The sequence below is a fragment of the Ambystoma mexicanum genome, chromosome 1p, assembly GCF_040938575.1.
Source record: "Ambystoma mexicanum isolate Mex_15411 chromosome 1p, UKY_AmexF1_1, whole genome shotgun sequence".
In the NCBI taxonomy this organism is placed as follows: domain Eukaryota; kingdom Metazoa; phylum Chordata; class Amphibia; order Caudata; family Ambystomatidae; genus Ambystoma; species Ambystoma mexicanum.
In genome coordinates, this window is record NC_090921.1 from 66,357,246 (window position 1) to 66,377,188 (window position 19,943).

The window sequence follows — 19,943 nt, forward strand, 5'->3', positions numbered from 1 at the left end:
CGAATATTCACCCAATCCTGCTGATGTCCACATGTTTTAAGAATCTTGCGAGTAATTTGAAGCTACATTTTCCACTCCTGTGGCAAGCTTAAGGCAGTTTGTATAAAGAATTTAGGAAATACCCACCTGCACTAGTTACACCCTGATATTAACAACTACTTCAATATATCAAAGGTCATTCAATCTTAAAACAATGAAGACAATTCTTTTAATCTAGCTCCTTAATCATTAATGCTTGAGAGGCAGATATGGGGGCCAATGCGTTACGAACATGCAGGTCCTTCATCAGGGTTTCCAAACATTTACTTCTCAACAAAGTGTCGCGCTTTGAAACACTTGTGTGTATGCGCGTTATAAATATCATATCATATCATATCATAACTTGAGGGGAGGCACTATTTCTAAGCTGCTTCTTTCTGCCGCACACAGAAATATTGAATCCATGCAAACAAGGAATTATTCTTAATTCATGGCTCCACCTGATGTTGGATATTGTCCAATGAAGGACCTGTGTGTCTGAAATGATTTGGCTACCAGATCTGACTCTGCAGTCCTCAGGTTTGGCTCCAGTGCCAACAAAGGTCTTCAGTTGTTCTGCTCATGAACTATCAGTACTGGAGTCCACACTGTTTTTTGGGAGGCAGCCGGCACATTTATGTGAAGGAGACATGACTCGGTTTCACTGTTTTATCCAGACCGTCTCTTCAGCACCAGTTAGGCTGGTCGATATCCAGGCTCAGACTGGCTTATACAGCAATAGGGCAATGCCTGAAATGCAGACCCAACATACTAGCGTGGGCCTATATTTCTGGTCGAAGTTGGAAGTTTGATGCATTACTTTGATGTGGAGCTAGTAGTTTCGTGAAGTATTACTGAACCAATAATGCAAAACATTTTACTAAAACCCGTGGATACTACTCAAACAGGCTGCCACAACAGGAAAGAGTTGACATTTGAGACTGTGAGCTACTTTTCCGTTGGTGCCACAGCCAGTGCAATTCCCCAGTCTGACACTGTTAATAGCCCCTTCTTGGATCAGACTGTTATCATGTGCCCCTTTATTAAACAGAATAGCAGACCTTCTGATTATACCATCTAGACTTGATACCTTTGTCTATGGCCAATGATTGAATGTGAAGCCTAACCCTGCCCTAGAACCTCTTTGGCTGCTATAATTGAAGGTCACACTTTTCCTGGCCATGTGATCTCACTTGAAAGAAATCATTTTAAAAAAGCTGCTGCCTCCAGCTCTTTGGGTGCCTCTGACACCTCTTCTACCTCCTGCTACTCCTGCTGACCCATTTATTCCGACTTCATACAGGATTCCCCTTACATCAGAGCCATCCTGGTTATGCTTATTAGCGAGCCTCCTCTGCCAGTGTCCATCACTGTTTACCGGGTTCAGGATGCCGATCTCAGTACAGTAGCCATCCGCCTACTTGACATGCAGATGATGCTCTTCAATTAAAGGTCTCAGAGTTCACTTTAGCAAAGACATGTGTTCTGGTGTGTGTTCTCAACTCAAAATGAACATTAGAATGCAGTCTGCACCAAAGAGACTGGCAGACAATTCCGCCTGTAGCTGCTTGCATGAACCTTCAATATACATGGTTCTGATTGGTGAGAATCATTTCTGTTAGTAGAGTGTTGCTTTATGAGAATTGTTTGTCAATTGTGTTTTAGAACATACAGAACTAGTGATATCTATGGTTTGCGTCTAATTGACACTTGCATTGTGCTTTGTTGTTCATACCTTCATACTTTGGAATTTTAGTTGCAATTCTTTTCAATTGTGAAAGTTTGAACTTTATGATATTCATTAGATAAATATGAGTATATACAGGGAAAGTGAAGTAAGCAAAAAAGCAGAAGTAGTAGCAGAAAGAGTTCATAACCTAACTGATTATCTTTATGCAGAGAAATAATTGCTCTGTTTCAAAGCTGCTACTTAGCCTATGTATGTGTATAACATGAAGTGACTGGACCCCAAGGAAAGTAGTGTGAGTACAATGTACATATAGGGAGTAATGCATATACAGGGAAAGTAAAGTAATAAAAATAAAAAAACGATCAGAAAGTGCTGATAACCTTACTGATTATCTTCATGCACAGAAAGGATTGCTGTCTTTCAAGCCTGTGTCTTCCCCTATGTATGTGTTTCATATGATGTGACTTGACCCTAAGGGAATTACTCTAAGAACATACTTGAAGTATAAGTCTACAAATATACTACCTTTTCAATTTTTAGTTCCTGACTGTTACTGAACAGAACCATGTGGCCTAGATATGTCAGTAAAGGAAAAAAGGGGGAGCCAGCCATGAGATGTCATCAGTGATGTCAGCAATGACATTTCTGATGTCATCTTTGATGTCCTGGGTGTTAGTCTTAGCAGTGCACGGTGGTGGCGCAAGTTATGGTTGCTTAGCTTACCATAACTGGCGAATTTCAGGGGATTTTCGGTTTTACTTGGAACCATAACGTCCCTTTAACAACGTTTTTTTACTGAATTTCATAGGTTTTTTGTAGCGCAACTTAACCATAACGTCCCTTTAACAAAGTTTTTGTTACTGAATTACATGGCCGCGGTAGTGGCCATGTAGTTATGGTTAAGTTGCTGTTCCATAGGAAGAGCACTTTTTGGGCGGCTTATAACTTCGCTCCCCCTGGACGAATCCACACCAAACTTTGCAGAAAAATTATATGGCCCACTCTGAAGTTTGTTGAGGTTTGCTCCAGAAGGGGCAAAGTTATAGGGGGGTCCCAATTTTTTTTTTTCCATAGACTGAATGGGAAAAAACTTTGCTCACGCCTACAGCTCAAACCGCTGGACGGATTTTCACCAAATTTGGACCAGGAGCAGCGGCTGGGTCCCGAAAGCGTGCTTTTGCAAATTTGGTGAAAATCCGTCCAGTATTTTTTAAAAAAATGACCAAAAAGTAGGTCCGAAAAAATTAGTGATATCTGTCTCCGCGGACAGGACAGGGATTGGGCAAGTGGCTTGCGTGGTGTCCGCGGACATGTTACGTGCTTTCCCATTGGCTGCGGTGCAGTGCGTCTATTTTGAAAGATGCCCGCCATCTTTGTTTATCCCGAGGAGCGGGATCTGCCGCCTGCGAGTAAGGTCATGCCCTTGTCTTCCTCCCGTTCCCCCCACCCCTGCTCATGCCTGTGTCTTCCTCCCGTTCGCCCCACCCCCCGCCTCCTTCCTGTCCCCACCACCCCCGCTCATGCCCCTTGTCTCCCCTGTTCCTCCAGCCCCCGCTCACGCCATCGGCACACGGTGGCCTGCGGAGGGCCGAGGAGCGGGATCTGCCGCCTGCAAACTAAGCTTATGTCCGTGTTTTCTTCCCGTTCTCCCCCACCCCCCGCTCATGCCCCGTGTCTCCCCTGTTCCCCCACCCCCCACTCATGCCCGTGTCTCCCCTGTTCCTCCCCACCCCCCGCTCATGCCCCGTATCTCCCTCACGATCCCCCCACGCCCCGCTCATCCCCCGTGTCTCCCTCATGATCCCCCCACCCCCGCTCATCCCCCGTATCTCCCTCACGATCCCCCCACCCCCCGCTCATCCCCCGTGTCTCCCCTGTTCCCCCCCACCCCCGCTCATGACCCGTGTCTCCCTTGTTCCCCCCACCCCCCGCTCATGCCCGTGTCTCCCCTGTTCCCCCCCACCCCCCGCTCATGCCCCATGTCGCCCCTGTTCCCCCCAACCCCCCGCTCATGCCCCTTGTCTCCCCTGTTCCCCCCCACCCCCTGCTCATTGTCTCTCTTGTACCCCCCACCCCCTGCTCATACCCCGTGTCTCCCTCCTTTTCACCCCACCCCCTGCTCATGGCCCTTGTCTCCTCTGTTCCCCCCACCCCCCGCTCATGCCCCGTGTCTCCCCTGTTCCCCCCACCCCCCGCTCATGCCCCGTGTCTCTCCTGTTGCCCCCCACCCCCCGCTCATGCCCTGTGTCTCTCTCCTGTTGCCCCCACCCCCTGCTCATGCCCCATGTCTCTCTCCTGTTCCCCCCACCCCCGCTCATGCCCTGTGTCTCCCCTGTTCCCCCCACCCCCCGCTCATGCCCCTTGTCTCTCTCTTGTTCCCCCCACCCCCGCTCATGCCCTGCGTCTCTCTCCTGCTCCCCCCACCGCCCGCTCATGCCCCGTGTCTCCCTCCTGTGCACCCCACCCCCTGCTCATGCTTCGTGTCTCCCTGCTGTTCCCCCACCCCCCGCTCATGCCCCGTGTCTCTCCCCTGTTCCCCCCACCCCCCGCTCATGCCCTGTGTCTCCCCTGTTCCCCCGCACCCCCCGCTCATGCCCCTTGTCTCTCTCTTGTTCCCCCCACCGCCCGCTCATGCCCATGTGTCCCTCGTGTTGCCCCCCACCACCTGCTCATGCCCCGTGTCTCCCTCGTGTTGCCCCCCACCCCCCGGTCATGCCCCGTGTCTCCCTCGTGTTACCACCTACCCCCCGCTCATGCCCCGTGTCTGCCCTGTTCCCCCACCCCCCGCTCATGCCCCATGTCTCCCTCGTGTTGCCAACACCCCCCGCTCATTCCCCGTGTCTCCCTCGTGTTGCCCCCCACACCCTGCTCATGCCCCGTGTCTCCCTCGTGTTGCCCCCCACCCCCCGCTTTAGCCCCGTGTCTCCCTCGTGTTACCCCCCATCCCCCACTCATGCCCCGTGTCTCCCTCCTGTACCCCCCACCCCCCGCTCATGCCCTGTGTCTGCCCTGTTCCCCCCATCCCCCGGTCATGCCCCGTGTCTCCCCTGTTCCCCCCCACTCCCCGCTCATGCCCCGTGTCTCCCCTGTTCCCCCCCCGCTCATGCCCCGTGTTTCCGTCGTGTTACCCCCCACCCTCGTGCATGCCCCGTGTCTCCCTCCTGTTCCCCCCACCCCCGCTCATGCCCCGTGTTTCCCTCGTGTTCCCCCCACCCCCCGCTCATGACCCGTGTCTCCCTTGTGTTGCCCCCCACCCCCCGCTCATGACCCGTGTCTCCCCCGTGTTGCCCCCCATCCCCCGCTCATGCCCCGTGTCTCCCTCATGTTGCCCCCCACCCCCCGCTCATGCCCCGTGTCTGCCCTGTTCCCCCCGCTCATGCCCCGTGTCTCCCTCGTGTTACCCCCACCCCCGCTCATGCCCCGTGTCTCCCTCATGTTCCCCCCACTCCTCCGCTCATGCCCTGTGTCTCCTCCTGTTTCCCCCACCCCCCGCTCATGCCCCGTTTCTCCCTCCTGTTCCCCCCACCCCCCGCTCATGCCCCGTGTCTCCCTCCTGTTCCCCCCACTCCTCCGCTCATGCGCCGTGTCTCCCTCGTGTTACCCCCACCCCAGGCTCATGCCCCGTGTCTCCCTCCTGTTGTTCCCCACCCCCCGCTCATGCCCTGTGTCTCCCCTGTTCCCCCCACCCACCGCTCATGCCCCGTGTCTCCCTCCTTTTCACCCCACCTCCTGCTCATGCCCCTTGTCTCCTCTGTTCCCCCACCCCGCTCATGCCCCGCTCATGCCCCGTGTCTCCCCTGTTCCCCCCCACCCCCTGCTCATGCCCCGTGTCTCTCTCCTGTTCCCCCCACCCCCACTCATGCCCCGTGTCTCCCTCCTGTTACTCCCACCCCCGATCATGCCCTGTGTCTTCCCTGTTGCCCCCGACCCCCCGCTCATGCCCCGTGTCTCCCTCATGTTGCCCCCCACCCCCCGCTCATGCCCTGTGTCTCCCTCGTGTTACCCCCACCCCCCGCTCATGCCCCGTGTCTCCCTCCTGTATGTACCCCCACCCCCCGCTCATGTCCCATGTCTCCCTCCTGTACCCCCCACTCCCCGCTCATGCCCCGTGTCTGCCCTGTTCCCCCCGCTCATGCCCCGTGTCTCCCTCGTGTTACCCCCCACTCCTCCGCTCATGCCCTGTGTCTCCTCCTGTTTCCCCCACCCCCCGCTCATGCCCCGTTTCTCCCTCCTGTTCCCCCCACCCCCCGCTCATGCCCCGTGTCTCCCTCCTGTTCCCCCCACTCCTCCGCTCATGCCCCGTGTCTCCCTCGTGTTACCCCCACCCCAGGCTCATGCCCCGTGTCTCCCTCCTGTTGTTCCCCACCCCCCGCTCATGCCCTGTGTCTCCCCTGTTCCCCCCACCCACCGCTCATGCCCCGTGTCTCCCTCCATTTCACCCCACCTCCTGCTCATGCCCCTTGTCTCCTCTGTTCCCCCCACCCCGCTCATGCCCCGCTCATGCCCCGTGTCTCCCCTGTTCCCCCCCACCCCCTGCTCATGCCCCGTGTCTCTCTCCTGTTCCCCCCACCCCCACTCATGCCCCGTGTCTCCCTCCTGTTACTCCCACCCCCGATCATGCCCTGTGTCTTCCCTGTTGCCCCCGACCCCCCGCTCATGCCCCGTGTCTCCCTCATGTTGCCCCCCACCCCCCGCTCATGCCCTGTGTCTCCCTCGTGTTACCCCCACCCCCGCTCATGCCCCGTGTCTCCCTCCTGTATGTACCCCCCACCCCCCGCTCATGTCCCATGTCTCCCTCCTGTACCCCCCCACTCCCCGCTCATGCCCCGTGTCTGCCCTGTTCCCCCCGCTCATGCCCCGTGTCTCCCTCGTGTTACCCCCCACCCCCGCTCATGCCCCGTGTCTCCCTCCTGTTCCCCCCACTCCTCTGCTCATGCCCCGTGTCTCCTCCTGTTTCCCCCACCCCCCGCTCATGCCCCGTTTCTCCCTCCTGTTCCCCCACCCCCCGCTCATGCCCCGTGTCTCCCTCCTGTTCCCCCCACTCCTCCGCTCATGCCCCGTGTCTCTCTCGTGTTACCCCCACTCCAGGCTCATGCCCCGTGTCTCCCTCCTGTTGTTCCCCACCCCCCGCTCATGCCCTGTGTCTCCCCTGTTCCCCCCACCCACCGCTCATGCCCCGTGTCTCCCTCCTTTTCACCCCAACTCCTGCTCATGCCCCTTGTCTCCTCTGTTCCCCCCACCCCGCTCATGCCCCGCTCATGCCCCGTGTCTCCCCTGTTCCCCCCCACCCCCTGCTCATGCCCCGTGTCTCTCTCCTGTTCCCCCACCCCCGCTCATGCCCCGTGTCTCCCTCCTGTTACTCCCACCCCCGCTCATGCCCTGTGTCGTCCCTGTTCCCCCCCACCCCCCGCTCATGCCCCGTGTCTCTCCCCTGTTCCCCCCCACCCCCTGCTCATGCCCTGTGTCACCCCTGTTCCCCTGCACACCCGCTCATGCCCCGTGTCTGCCCTGTTCCCCCCGCTCATGCCCCGTGTCTCCCTCATGTTACCCCCCACACCCCGCTCATGCCCCGTGTCTCCCTCCTGTTCCCCCCACTCCTCCGCTCATGCGCCGTGTCTCCTCCTGTTCCCCCACCCCCCGCTCATGCCCCGTGTCTCCCTCCTGTTCCCCCCACCCCCCGCTCATGCCCGTGTCTCCCTCGTGTTACCCCCACCCGAGGCTCATGCCCCGTGTCTCCCTCCTGTTGTTCCCCACCCCCCGCTCATGCCCTGTGTCTCCCCTGTTCCCCCCACCCACCGCTCATGCCCCGTGTCTCCCTCCTTTTCACCCCACCTCCTGCTCATGCCCCTTGTCTCCTCTGTTCCCCCCACCCCGCTCATGCCCCGCTCATGCCCCGTGTCTCCCCTGTTCCCCCCCACCCCCTGCTCATGCCCTGTGTCTCTCTCCTGTTGCCCCCCACCCCCCGCTCATGCCCCATGTCTCTCTCCTGTTCCCCCCACCCCCCGCTCATGCCCTGTGTCTCCCCTGTTCCCCCCCACCCCCGCTCATGCCCGTGTCTCTACCCTGTTCCCCCCTACCCCCTGCTCAGGCCCTGTGTCTCCCCTGTTCCCCCGCACCCCCCCGCTCATGCCCTGTGTCTCCCTCCTGTTCCCCCCACCGTCTGCTCATGCCCCGTGTCTCTCCCCTGTTCCCCCCCACCCCCTGCTCAGGCACCGTGTCTCCCCTGTTCCCCCGCACCCCCCCGCTCATGCCCTGTGTCTCCCTCCTGTTCCCCCCACCGTCTGCTCATGCCCCGTGTCTCCCTCCTGTGCACCCCACCCCCTGCTCATGCTTCGTGTTTCCCTCCTGTTCCCCCACCCCCCGCTCATGCCCTGTGTCTCCCCCACCTCCCGCTCATGCCCCGTGTCTCTCCCCTGTTCCCCCCCACCCCCCGCTCATGCCCCGTGTCTCCCCTGTACCCCGCACCCCCCGCTCATGCCCCTTGTCTCTCTCTTGTTCCCCCCACCCCCCGCTCATGCCCCGTGTCTCCCTCCTGTTCCCCCACCCCCCGCTCATGCCCCGTGTCTCCCTCGTGTTTCCCCCCACCCCCCGCTCATGCCCCGTGTCTCCCTCGTGTTGCCCCCCACCCCCTGGTCATGCCCCGTGTCTCCCTCGTGTGACCCCCCACCCCCGCTCATGCCCCGTGTCTGCCCTGTTCCCCCACCCCCTGCTCATGCCCCGTGTCTGCCCTGTTCCCCCACCCCCTGCTCATGCCCCATGTCTCCCTCGTGTTGCCCCCACCTCCCGCTCATGCCCTGTGTCTCCCTCGTGTTGCCCCCCACCCCCCGCTCATGCCCCGTGTCTCCCTCATGTTGCCCCCCGCTAATGCCCCATGTCTCACTCGTGTTACCCCCACCCCCCGCTCATGCCCCGTGTGTGGGATGTTTTTAACCATGCATCCAAGCCCTGCTACAAATGGCAATGCTGATTGCCAAAAGCAACCCAGAGCTGTTGGGAATTCATTTTCATGTCAAAAATTTGCTAAAATCATGGGCACAAGACCACTCAAAGATTCAACCTTCTTGTGGGGGGTTCCACATCACCACTCTACTGTAAGGATGCCCATCAAAACAATAGCAAAATTCTCCTGTTAAATTCAAGACAACTCCCAAAAATGGGTGCAGTACCGGCTTTGGACACAAGCCGGCGCTAGCGGTCTAAACTCTGACAGGAGTGAAGCCTGGCTTAAAGAGAGTGAATTCTGCCCGGCAACAACACCCGACAGGAGTTGAAACTTGATCAAACTGCATTCCCAGGCCTGGCTGCCTCCTGCTTCCCCACCAAAAGGAGATGACACCTCTCTGATTAGATTAGGGGAGGGGCACCTGCAGAGAGCAGAGACACAGAACAATGCACTGTCCTGGGCTCAGGCAAATGTTATATTGGGGGGGTCGTAAAATAGCTTCCTCTTGGGAGAAGTGGGAGGAGAAGTGCCTCTGGGAGCCACCTGAGCTGGAGGCGGGGACAGACAGAAGCTTCCCCATGTGCTTTGGAACCTAAACCACACCCCTTTGGGCCAGAGCATAATTTTAAAAAGATGGATAATTTATATTACGGACTTGTCAGAATTATATAAGTAATATCATTATTCTGGTGATTTTTCGGTGCACGTTTTAAGAGGTGTTAGGACCCTGTGGTGTATTCTGGGGGGTTGCTAGCGGAAAATAGGGTCTTACTCCAAATGTCTGCATGTTAAACATCTGACACTTCATCAATTAATGTCCATACTCCTTGCGCACATTTGTGTAATTTTTGGTAAATGTCCGATATTGGTAAACCGACCAAAAAGCGCAAAATGTTGTCATTTCTGAATCCCAGCTCGCAGGAACATGGGGCTTGAACAGAGACCTGTCTTAATTCATCTGTAATATGTACATGTAATGTCAACCACTTGTGTATCTGGGAAATATGTATTTGAATCAAATATAGATTTGTGGGCAAATTGACCAGGGGAGGATCCTCTGACCCATAAACAGACCTCATCATGATGACAATCCATTTCCTTCCCCCAATCATGGGAGAGGGGAGAATTGGGCCAATGACAAGTAGAGAGGGGCAGGCTCAGTTATGCCACGCACACACCCACTTTCTAAACACATAAAAGCAGACAGTGCAGGACAGGTAGAGACATTCATTTTCCATTTCTGCGGAGCATTTTGACGGCCGACATCCCATCCAAACAGAGACTAGAACCAGAGACCCATAGACTACAGAACTTTGAACCTAGAAGGCCCACTGCAAGCAAAAGTTTTCTCAGCAGGCCTTCAGAATCCAGCAAACCTAACCAAACTATTCAACAGCCGGGCGAGCTGTTTGAATTCTTTGCCAAAAACTTTTGCAAGTATCCAGAAAGCAGTGCTGTATCCGGAACCAGAGAGAACCACAAACCAGACCGTTGTGAGCAGAACCGGGGCTTGACAGACCCAGAGAGCAGAGCTGACCCAGATAGCCGGGACTTCAGAACCACCCGCCGGAAGTCCCGTCCAACCTGACCAGACCATGACGGCTTATTTAAAAAATATAGTGTGAGTACTCACTGTGCGAAACCAATCTCTTAGTTTAAAATAATCTAATTAAAACTATTTTAACCTATTTAGAACTACCTCATAGGAATCGTGTGTGCCATTCTGTCATCTTTAAACCTGAAAACTGTCATCTGTCATTCTAAACTTTAAATTTCAAATCTGAAAAACTACCTCCACAAAATTGTCTGTATCTCCGGAACCGTTTGTGCTAGGAGCGAAATTTAACTTTTATCTTAAAGCTAGGCTTTCCAAAGAACCTAGAACCGACTTGCTACTCCTTATAGGGCCTCCGTAATTACGCTCGACGCACGTGATTAAATTTGCCGCGATTTGACATTTTGCACAATTTCAGCCATGTGTAAAAATCAGCAGCTCCTTGCTTTCCTTTGCTAAAATTCGTTTTAATTTATTTTAACCTATTTAGAACTACCTCATAGGAATCGTGTGTGTCATTCTGTCATCTTTAAACCTGAAAACTGTCATCTGTCATTCTAAACTTTAAATTTCAAATCCGAAAAACTACCTTCACAAAATCGTCCGTATCTCCGGAACCGTTTGTGCTAGGAGCGGACTTTTAACTTGTATCTTAAAGCTAGGATTCTAGGCTTTCCAACAAACCTAGAACCGACTTGCTACTCCTTATAGGGCCTCCGTAATTATGCTCGACGCACGCGATTAAATTTGCCGCGATTTGACATTTTGCACAATTTCAGCCACGTGTAAAAATCAGCAGCTCCTTGCTTTCCTTTGCTAAAATTCGTTTTAACCTGCTAGTTACTCATAGAGCATTGCTAAAGTGAGCTTGAACTAATATAAACTAGATATCACCCACCCTGAACCTCTAGAGGGAATTAAAAGCATTTTTAGCACATTTCTCACTTCATTGTCATCACATTCCAAGCATTTTGGGCCTGTGTTTCAAACTTCTACCTGTTTTCCTCTAAGCTTGCTGGGGGGGAACTGAATTTCATATTGCATTTGATTGCATTCCTGAGAACTGGGTGCTCTTCTTTCCATCTCCTTATATTGCATAAAGGGGGGGAGTGAATTGTCAAGGAGAAGTGATTACTTTGTCTTTTGTTGAAGCACTATCAAGTTATTTTTTGTACTGCATTTTATTCCTCATTGCTTTTCCCTTGAAACCATAAAAGTATTTTTGCTATCTTATCCATCCTATACTAACTCCTCATTGATTGTAAAGAAGTGTGCTAGTGCCAGATTACCCATTGTTGATCAACATTATATCCATAAGTGTGAGATCAATTATTAATTTATTATAAAAGTGTGATATATATCCGTGGGTGTTAGTCTTAGCAGTGCACGGTGGTGGCGCGATTTATGGTTGCTTAGCTTACCATAACTGGCGAATTTCAAGAGTTTTTCGGTTTTACTTGGAACCATAACGTCCCTTTAACAAAGTTTTTTTTACTGAATATAAATATAATCAAATCGTTATTGTTTACCGGGTTTTACAGGAAACAAACCGAGGGCATCGTTTCAAGTTTAGCAGACTGGAAAATAGTGTTGGTAGTGGAATTACCAGCACATATTGCACACCTGCTGGAGGTGCTTCCTCCACATTACTGGCAAAAAACAAGGTACTTACCATTGGTAAAATTACCACCCAAGGCAAATGCTCAAAATTCCCAATGGTATTCTATTGGCTCCAACAATGGAGATTCATCCTTTGTACCACCAACTCTTATTGTGGCAGGTATAATACCAACACAGGTTGTGTTAACAATGTTTGACAGTAAAAATGGTGATGATTAGTGGCATATTACAGGCACAAATATATTTTTGAGAAAATGATGGTTTAAAAAATAGCTTCCTCTCTGATTAGCAGAAAATCATGACTGAAGTGTCGGGAAGAGTCAACATATGCAATGGACCAAGACATTCACTATGTGACAGAAATAGTAAAACGAGTTGTATTTCCAAACACTACCTATTTTAACACTCAGCCTGATTATCGGTTTAGAAACATAAAGGTCAACTGCTCACATATAAAGGTACTTCTTCCATAGAAAGTTATGACGAATTGGATTCTGTCCACAGGAGTATAAGGATACATAGGGGTGAAATGCCACACTCACCCCTCACACTTCTACTAACCAAAAGCCAAGACAATCATGAAGGTGACACAGACACAGTTAAGATACGTACCACCTTTGCCTTTCATGGTAATGTGGCCCGAGGGCTATGCTCTTTTGGTGGTGTGGGGGAGCAAATGTGATTCAGTAGTGACCCAAACAACAGTGTAACACAGTCCAAAATAAAGGGAATGTCCAATCAAAGTTCTATAAAAAATAGATATACTTTAAATAAACACACCATATGCAATAGAACTAATAGAAAAAGACTTAACAAAAATCCCCCTTGGGGAAGAACAGAGAGGATGCAACAGAATGAAGAAAGTATCACTCCTAGCATGAATACAAAGGTGATAAGCAGAAACCACCATGAAAAAGTATGTCTTAGATCAAAGAGGGTGCTGAGGTGACCTAACCAGTGTCTAGGGTCTCAGTTGACTGAAGGGGCAGTTCGTAGTCAACAGTACCTGGTCTTGGTTCTTTGGTAGGTTGACGATGTGGAATCCGTTGTTGAAAGTGGATGCGAGCGCATCAAGCTCACTTCAGTTACGGTGCATCATATGGGCCCAAGTATCAAGCGGGCATTGAGCAGGGGCGTAAGAAGATCTCTGCATGTTCAAAGGGGGGCTCTCATTGATGCAGGTCGGGGCATTCCACATGATCTCTTCGAAGTTGGTCCAAGCCAAGTCAGACTTTAGCCGCCGGGAGGGGTCGATGTGTGTTGCTCCAGCTGTTTGAGTCGGCAGGCAATGGTTGTTGAATTGGTGATTGGGGTGCTCCGATGTGCAGGTTGGTGACGTGGCCATTCAAGGGCTATTTGGGTCGAGCCATGGTTGTAACCCCTGGTCAGAGTCAGCATGTGACTCCCCAGCAGTTGGGATCATGTCCCGGCATCGAGCAAATGATTCTGGCCTAGCAGGTGATGGGCTCAGCTGGGGCATGATGCAGCATCAATCTGTTTAGTGATGCAGGCAGTACGGTTCAGATGGGTGGATATGTGCAAAGACAGTACCAGCCTATTTCCTCTGGTTCTGTAGGTGGAGAACATAGTGTGACCAGTTTGGTGCAGTACAACAGGGAGCTTCAGCTGGTTTGGTTGTCTGGGAGCTGTGAGGCCCACTGAGGAGGACTCAAGGGCAGGATGTTTCTATTCAGGGTCTGCACTCCCTGCTTAGGAGATTCTGGTGCAGAGTGGCAGGCCCTGGTCCATGGCAAAAGTCACCTCGAATGTACCCCTGGTAGTTGGTTGGGGCAGAGCTATCTTCTGCCTTGGGTGGCTCATTCACCTTAGGCTGAGGGCTTTGGAAGATACTACTCTCCCTAAAGAGATACAGTCCTTCTCAGGTGTTGCTCCAGAGTGAATGGAAGAAGGGGCGTTAGACCCCATCTTTTGAAGGCAAGTGTGCACAGGTGATTGGACTGATGCTAACCTACCTTACTGGTCTAATCCCTGCTTCTGAAATAAGTGGACTTTACTCTTCTGACACAAGGAAGTGAAGGGAACAGGAAGGAGAGAGAGAGAGGCAGATTAAAACGAGATTGTTTAAGTATTCCTCCATTGAACAGAGCTTCTCAGTCTACCGACATTCTGCCTTTCCCTTCCCACTAAGGACAAAGGTCTTCAGAGATGCACACCCTGGTAGGAGGCTAGTCCTTTTGAATGGGTATGCTCCTTTGATTCCTGGGCACAGGCCAGCTGCTTATTTACTGTGTTACCTGCCCTCACAAAGAGATCAAAGAAGAGGCATTGCCATTCAGGCACCTGTCCTGCCATTTGGAAGTCTCATCCCATCTGACAAGAATACACATCCCTTTCCACAGCAGAGCTGACTCACTGGGGCTGACACATGCGTGATATCAATGTGGATGTGGCAGCCATGATCCTGAGTATCGCCGTGCATTATGCCTAAACTCAGGTATTGCTCTATTTCAGATTTTACCCCCTCACTATCCTGGGTTACTAATGATCATCGTAGTTTTGGTACAGGTGGGCATGTCTTAAATGCTGCCCCTGCGCTGCAGTGACGTGGCTGGCGCTGAGGCTGTCGAGTGGACACCTGTGCCTTTGAAGCTGCTGTGTGCCGCTGGTAGAGCTACTGATGTAGCAGAGCACAAGTAAACTATGCTTTTCACATGGAGCCTACGAAAGGAGTATCTGGCCAGTAGATCACCCTTTCAGAGATTCAGTGACCCACATCATTTTATCTATTAATAACAATAAAAGAAACAGGGTTTTGCACCCTTGACAGATGACAGTTTCTAACAAAAGCAGCTAAATGTGTTTGCGCAATTTACTGCTTAGTGTCATTCGGCGAAACCCCATTTGAGTGCAATGGGACTTGATAATGGGGAATAACCTAGTAATGTAATCTTCGGGACATTGTGTGTTGACAGTCAGCTGTAACTGTAATTGAGTTTGGTGGTCTTACCACTGAGGGCCAGAGTCTTGCATTATACATTTCCTTGTTCCCTAAATGCACATTTAACAGCCTAAAATGATACACTACCTACTTTCAAAGCACCAATTTTGAGTCATTTGAGGTTACTCCTTTACTGGTATAATCTTAAAATGCTGCTGTAAACCCGTGCTGCCAATGATTCCCTTAGAATTGATATCAAAGCAGATTTTGGTTCTATTTCTATTGATTGCGGTTTCTCTAATCCAAGTCTGGATGTTACAAGTTTCATCGGATGAGTGTGGGAAGATGTTTGTCGACTACAGTCACAACTGATTTTCAATAGCTCCCTGATTGCAGCTGGGGCAGCACTTAAGATTACAATCTTTGACCTAGGAATTGCAGTCTACCCTTTACGCTTGCATTGCAGTGGGCTTTGTCACAGACTTTGTTTGCGATTCATATGCCTCTTTCTGTGGGGTTAATCTCCTGCATACATGAATTTGGGAATCCATTATTTTTGAATGTATTCCATTTTATTTATTTGGTTTTTTATAACAAGTTTAATACCATACCTGAGTTCGGTTTCTAAGCGCGGGTTGCTGTGTGTGGTCTTGCTTCCAAGCCCAGCACGTTGCCCCTGTGTTATCCTCCATTCACAAGCGCGGATCCCGGATTCTAGCTCACATTTCCCCCTTTAAGTCGTTGTTTTTAATGGCGAGTAGAGTCAATTCTGACTCCTAACTATTTTCATACATTCTGACTGAACTGGACACCGATATTACTCACTGGCGAGTCAGAGGATGCAATTCTATTTATTTTAATAGCATTGTCAATCTTTTTATTATGCAAAGGGCTTATTACGAGTATGATGGTATGGTGAAAAAGTGATCAGCAATGGAATTACTGCTACATTTACTGCACTGCCATACTTCCAACATGGCAGTAATTGCAGCAGGTGGTGAGAGGGATATCCTCTGCATTAATACCAACACCTGAACCATCTGCATCCTATGTGGCCATTCAACTTCTTTCAATTTCTATTTGTTAAATTCATTACCATTGTCCAATAAAAGTCCCCATGACAATCCTTGTTTTAACCCCACCCATCCCACCACCTCCATCCGACTGTAGCCCCAAAATCCGCAACCAAGAATGGAGTCACTCGTGCAACATAGCTCCAGCAATTTATCAGTAGAGTCATGTCTTGTTATGAACAGCAATATCCCCCATGTATCAAGGGCATTCCTTTGGGGTGAAAACACCCACAACCCTTATCACGGTTCCATGTGTTAATATCCCCAAAAAAATATCGCCATACAAAAATATCGCCATAATTTTGCAGCGATATCAAGGCATGGAGTCTGCGGGGGACACCCCTGCATTATTTTTAAAGGAGCGTGAGCCACCCCCGCAACCCCTGCTCCCAAAAACCCCAAACATAATCCCCCCAAAAAATATCGCCTATGGCCGTTCCAGATGACCATACAAAAATACAGCGATATTTTTGGTGGGGATAATATGTAGTGATACCCCTTATCACATCATATGTAATACTGAGTTAGACCCCCCAACTCCCTTTCCTGGATCTCCCAAGTTCCCTTCTACATTCATGTACCCACTACAGAAACCCAGACACCTAATGCCCTTCCCAGAGCTCCCTCCATGAAGGCACGCCACAATCTTCTCCTTTAAGTATATTTCCTTAGCCTTTGATACCCATTCCTGCAGACCAGCTAGTATTGCTCTTTTCCAACTCCCAGCCCGACACGCCCTGGCCCCCAACAGTAAAAAGTGTACCATGTGTGGCAGACCCTTCAGTTCATCATCTATTTCTTCCAACCCAAAAAGAACAAGCATAGGATCCAAGGGTCGTGTAACCCCTTCCACAATCTTTATCCGTCCCAACACTTCCGTTCAATACATTTGCACTTTGTCACAAGACCGCCATATGTGCCAGTACATGACCTGTTCACCACAATTGTGCCAACAAAGGGGACTCACAAACATTTTGGAGAGATGGATAGAATCCTATTGCCACCTACGTGATAACTTTATCCCATGAAGTTTAAATTGGCATGTGATTGATGTCTTAAATGCGCTCCTACACATTTTGCCCCAGAGCCTATCATCAATATTCCTGCCCAAATCTCTTTCCCTCTTAACTCAGAGCCCCTCTGTAGCCCCCAAATGTACCTCTATCAGAGCTGAATACAAGGAAATCAGATACTTCATCTCAACATGTGTATCCAAAAAATGCTCCATTAAAGTAAGCGCCTGTTCGACTTGCTTTTACATTTCTGCATCATGAGCGCCCCCCCATAAACTGAAAATATGAAAATACTGCCAGTGTCTCTATACGTAAGGCTTCTTCCAAATCCTGAATAGAGATAAACTTTCCAATCCTCCAGAGCTACCCCCTCATGCAAATTCTGCAACGAACTAGCTCCGGAATATTTCCAAATCTGGAATATCTTCCCTAATCCCTGTAGCCCATCAATGGACCAATCGTTGGTGATGGCCGGGTGGTGATCCACAACAGCCTTTACACCAAATTTTCCAAACAACTCCCTTGGGAGTGTGGGGTGTTTCCTATTCCTGCATGGTATCCTATCTCTCAGGACCTACAACCATTCCCCCACCGTTGCAAATGATTGTTCTCCAGATGCACCCATTCTTTACCCTTATCCTCCATTAAGTGAGGCATCAATACCCTCAACTCTGATTCCCTATAACTACCCTCAACTGTGATTCCCTATAATAAGTGAAAAGATCCAGGAGCCCCACTCCCCCATGCTCCTTGGGCAATACACAGGTGCCATATGATATGATAGGTTATGTATAACACGCTTAATACCCAGAGGTTTCTAAGCACGGACTCGACGATCAAACCTGTGTTGCTCTGTGTCGTTTTGCTTACAACGCGAGCACGTTGCCCCTAAGTTATCCTACCGAGATATGCCACCTGTGGCTTCTTCTCCTGCCATAAAAAGCAAAGCATACACCCCTTTGCTTCCTTCAACAATGTGTCTGATACGTCTATTGGGAGCATTTAAAACAGATATAATAACCTATGCAGAAAACTCATTTTTAAGGCATTGAGAGGACCCTTTCAGGACATTATGTAATTCTCCATATCAACATTTCACTATACAACTTCAGTAATAATGGAGGAAAATTAGCCTTGCCTAAATCATAAAAAGTCGTGGTGATGGTCACCCCTAGGCAGCGGATATTCTGTAAGCTTACTTCCATCCCCAAATGTTTGAGTGTCTCAACATCACCACAAATCACCATCTTCACTACAAAAATTGATGTTATTCAAGCTAACATCGCAAAATCTCTTGCTCTATTGCCTCCTGATACCACCTGTTTTGTGCCCCCCCCCCCCACTGACACTCCTGCTAGTTGGTCCTCTTTCCCCCTGTTCACCGAAGCAGAAGTTCTGGCTGCCATTTTAAAGATCAAATCCTCTTCTCCTGAGGATGCTATTCCTGCTGCTATGAGGAAGACGATTGCCCCTGACATCTTAACTGATATCACGATGGCGATAAATAACTCATGCCAGACTGGACTGGTTCCACCGGAGTTGAAATAAGCGAGGGCAATTTCCCTCCTTAAGAAGCCTTCCCTGGACCCTACTATCCCGGCTAATTTCCACCCTATCTCTCTCCTTCCTTTCTTATCTAAACTTTTGGAATCTTTGGTCACTCCTCTATTGTCTTCTTTTCTGGAATCCTCTAAAATCTTTAATCATGCTCAGGCTGGTTTCAGGCCAGGCAGAGGTACTGAAAGTGTCCTTGTCTCTGTACAGGATGACATGTCCAGACTTGTCAATGCTGGCAGAGCTGGGGCTTTGATCCTATTAGATCTCTCTGCCGCATTTGATACCATTCCATCCTCCTCTCCCGCCTCTCACAGATTGGGATCTCTGGTCCTGTTCTTGCCTGGTTTACTTCTTTTCTTTCTGATCGCACACAGACCCTCGCTATGCCACCTTTTCTATCTGCTTCCTGTCCCCTCACCTGTGGGGTTCCCCAGGGATCCTCTCTATCACCAATTTTGTTTAACATATATATCTGGGTCCTGATCTGCCTTATCCGTTCTAATGGGCTTAATTGTTACTCATACGCGGATGACACACAAATCCTGATCTGTTTGGATCAGGATCAATCTGAAGTTTCAGCCTGCCTCCATGACTGTCTAAAGGCAGTCGGGATATGGATGGATCAGAATTGGTTAAAGTTAAATGGGGACAAGACGGAGGTACTGATGGTAGGATGCCCTCTCAACCCCCTACTGTGGACCCCTGCTTTTTGGCCTCTCTCCCTTGGCCCCCTACCTGGCCCAGTCAGTAAAGTAAAGAACCTAGGGGTCATCCTCTCCGCTTCTCTGTCTATGGCTAACCAGGTTACGGACGTTTGTCAGTCCACTCATCATCAGATCCGGGTCCTTAAGAGGGTCATGCCTATGATCCACAAAGCCCTCTGCCCTCCTGTGGTGGCTGAGCTAGTCCTCTCACGGCTGGACTATTGTAATTCGCTGTACTTGTCACAACCGATTGGTTTTATCCATCGCCTTCACCGTATGCACAACCTTGCAGCCTAGTTAGCCCCTGGCTCTCCCTATGGGGCTCACATCACGCCAGTGTTACGCCAACTTCACTGGCTGCCGGTGAAGCAGCAAATTCATTTCAAGTCTTTGTGCATCGTCCACCGGCCTAGTCACGGCCAAGGGTGCCGAATTTTTACAGGCTTAATTTGTTAGATACATACCGGATCGGGATCTCCGCTCCGTGAACTCTAACCGTCGTACTGTTCCTAGAGCTAATCGGGAAAGGCTTGGCGGCAGAGCGTTTTCTATTGCTGCTCCCAAACTTTGGAACAGCCTACCCCCGCTACTTAAAGCCACTGCGGACCACCTTGGTTTTAGAAGAGCTTTGAAAACTTACCTGTTTTAATTTCCGGCCTCTCCATTGGTCTTTGTTAGGCAGAAACCTGTGCAGTTCCCTTGGGGAACACTGCAAAAGATTTAAGACTACAGGTAGAGCAGTAAACCCCTTTGGTAGCAGTCCGCACCACCCAGATTTACCTGGTAGCTGTGGCTGAGCAGTCAGACTTCTCTCAAGAAGAGTTAGGCAGTATGTAAAGTATACACAATATGTACCAAAACACAATAGCAC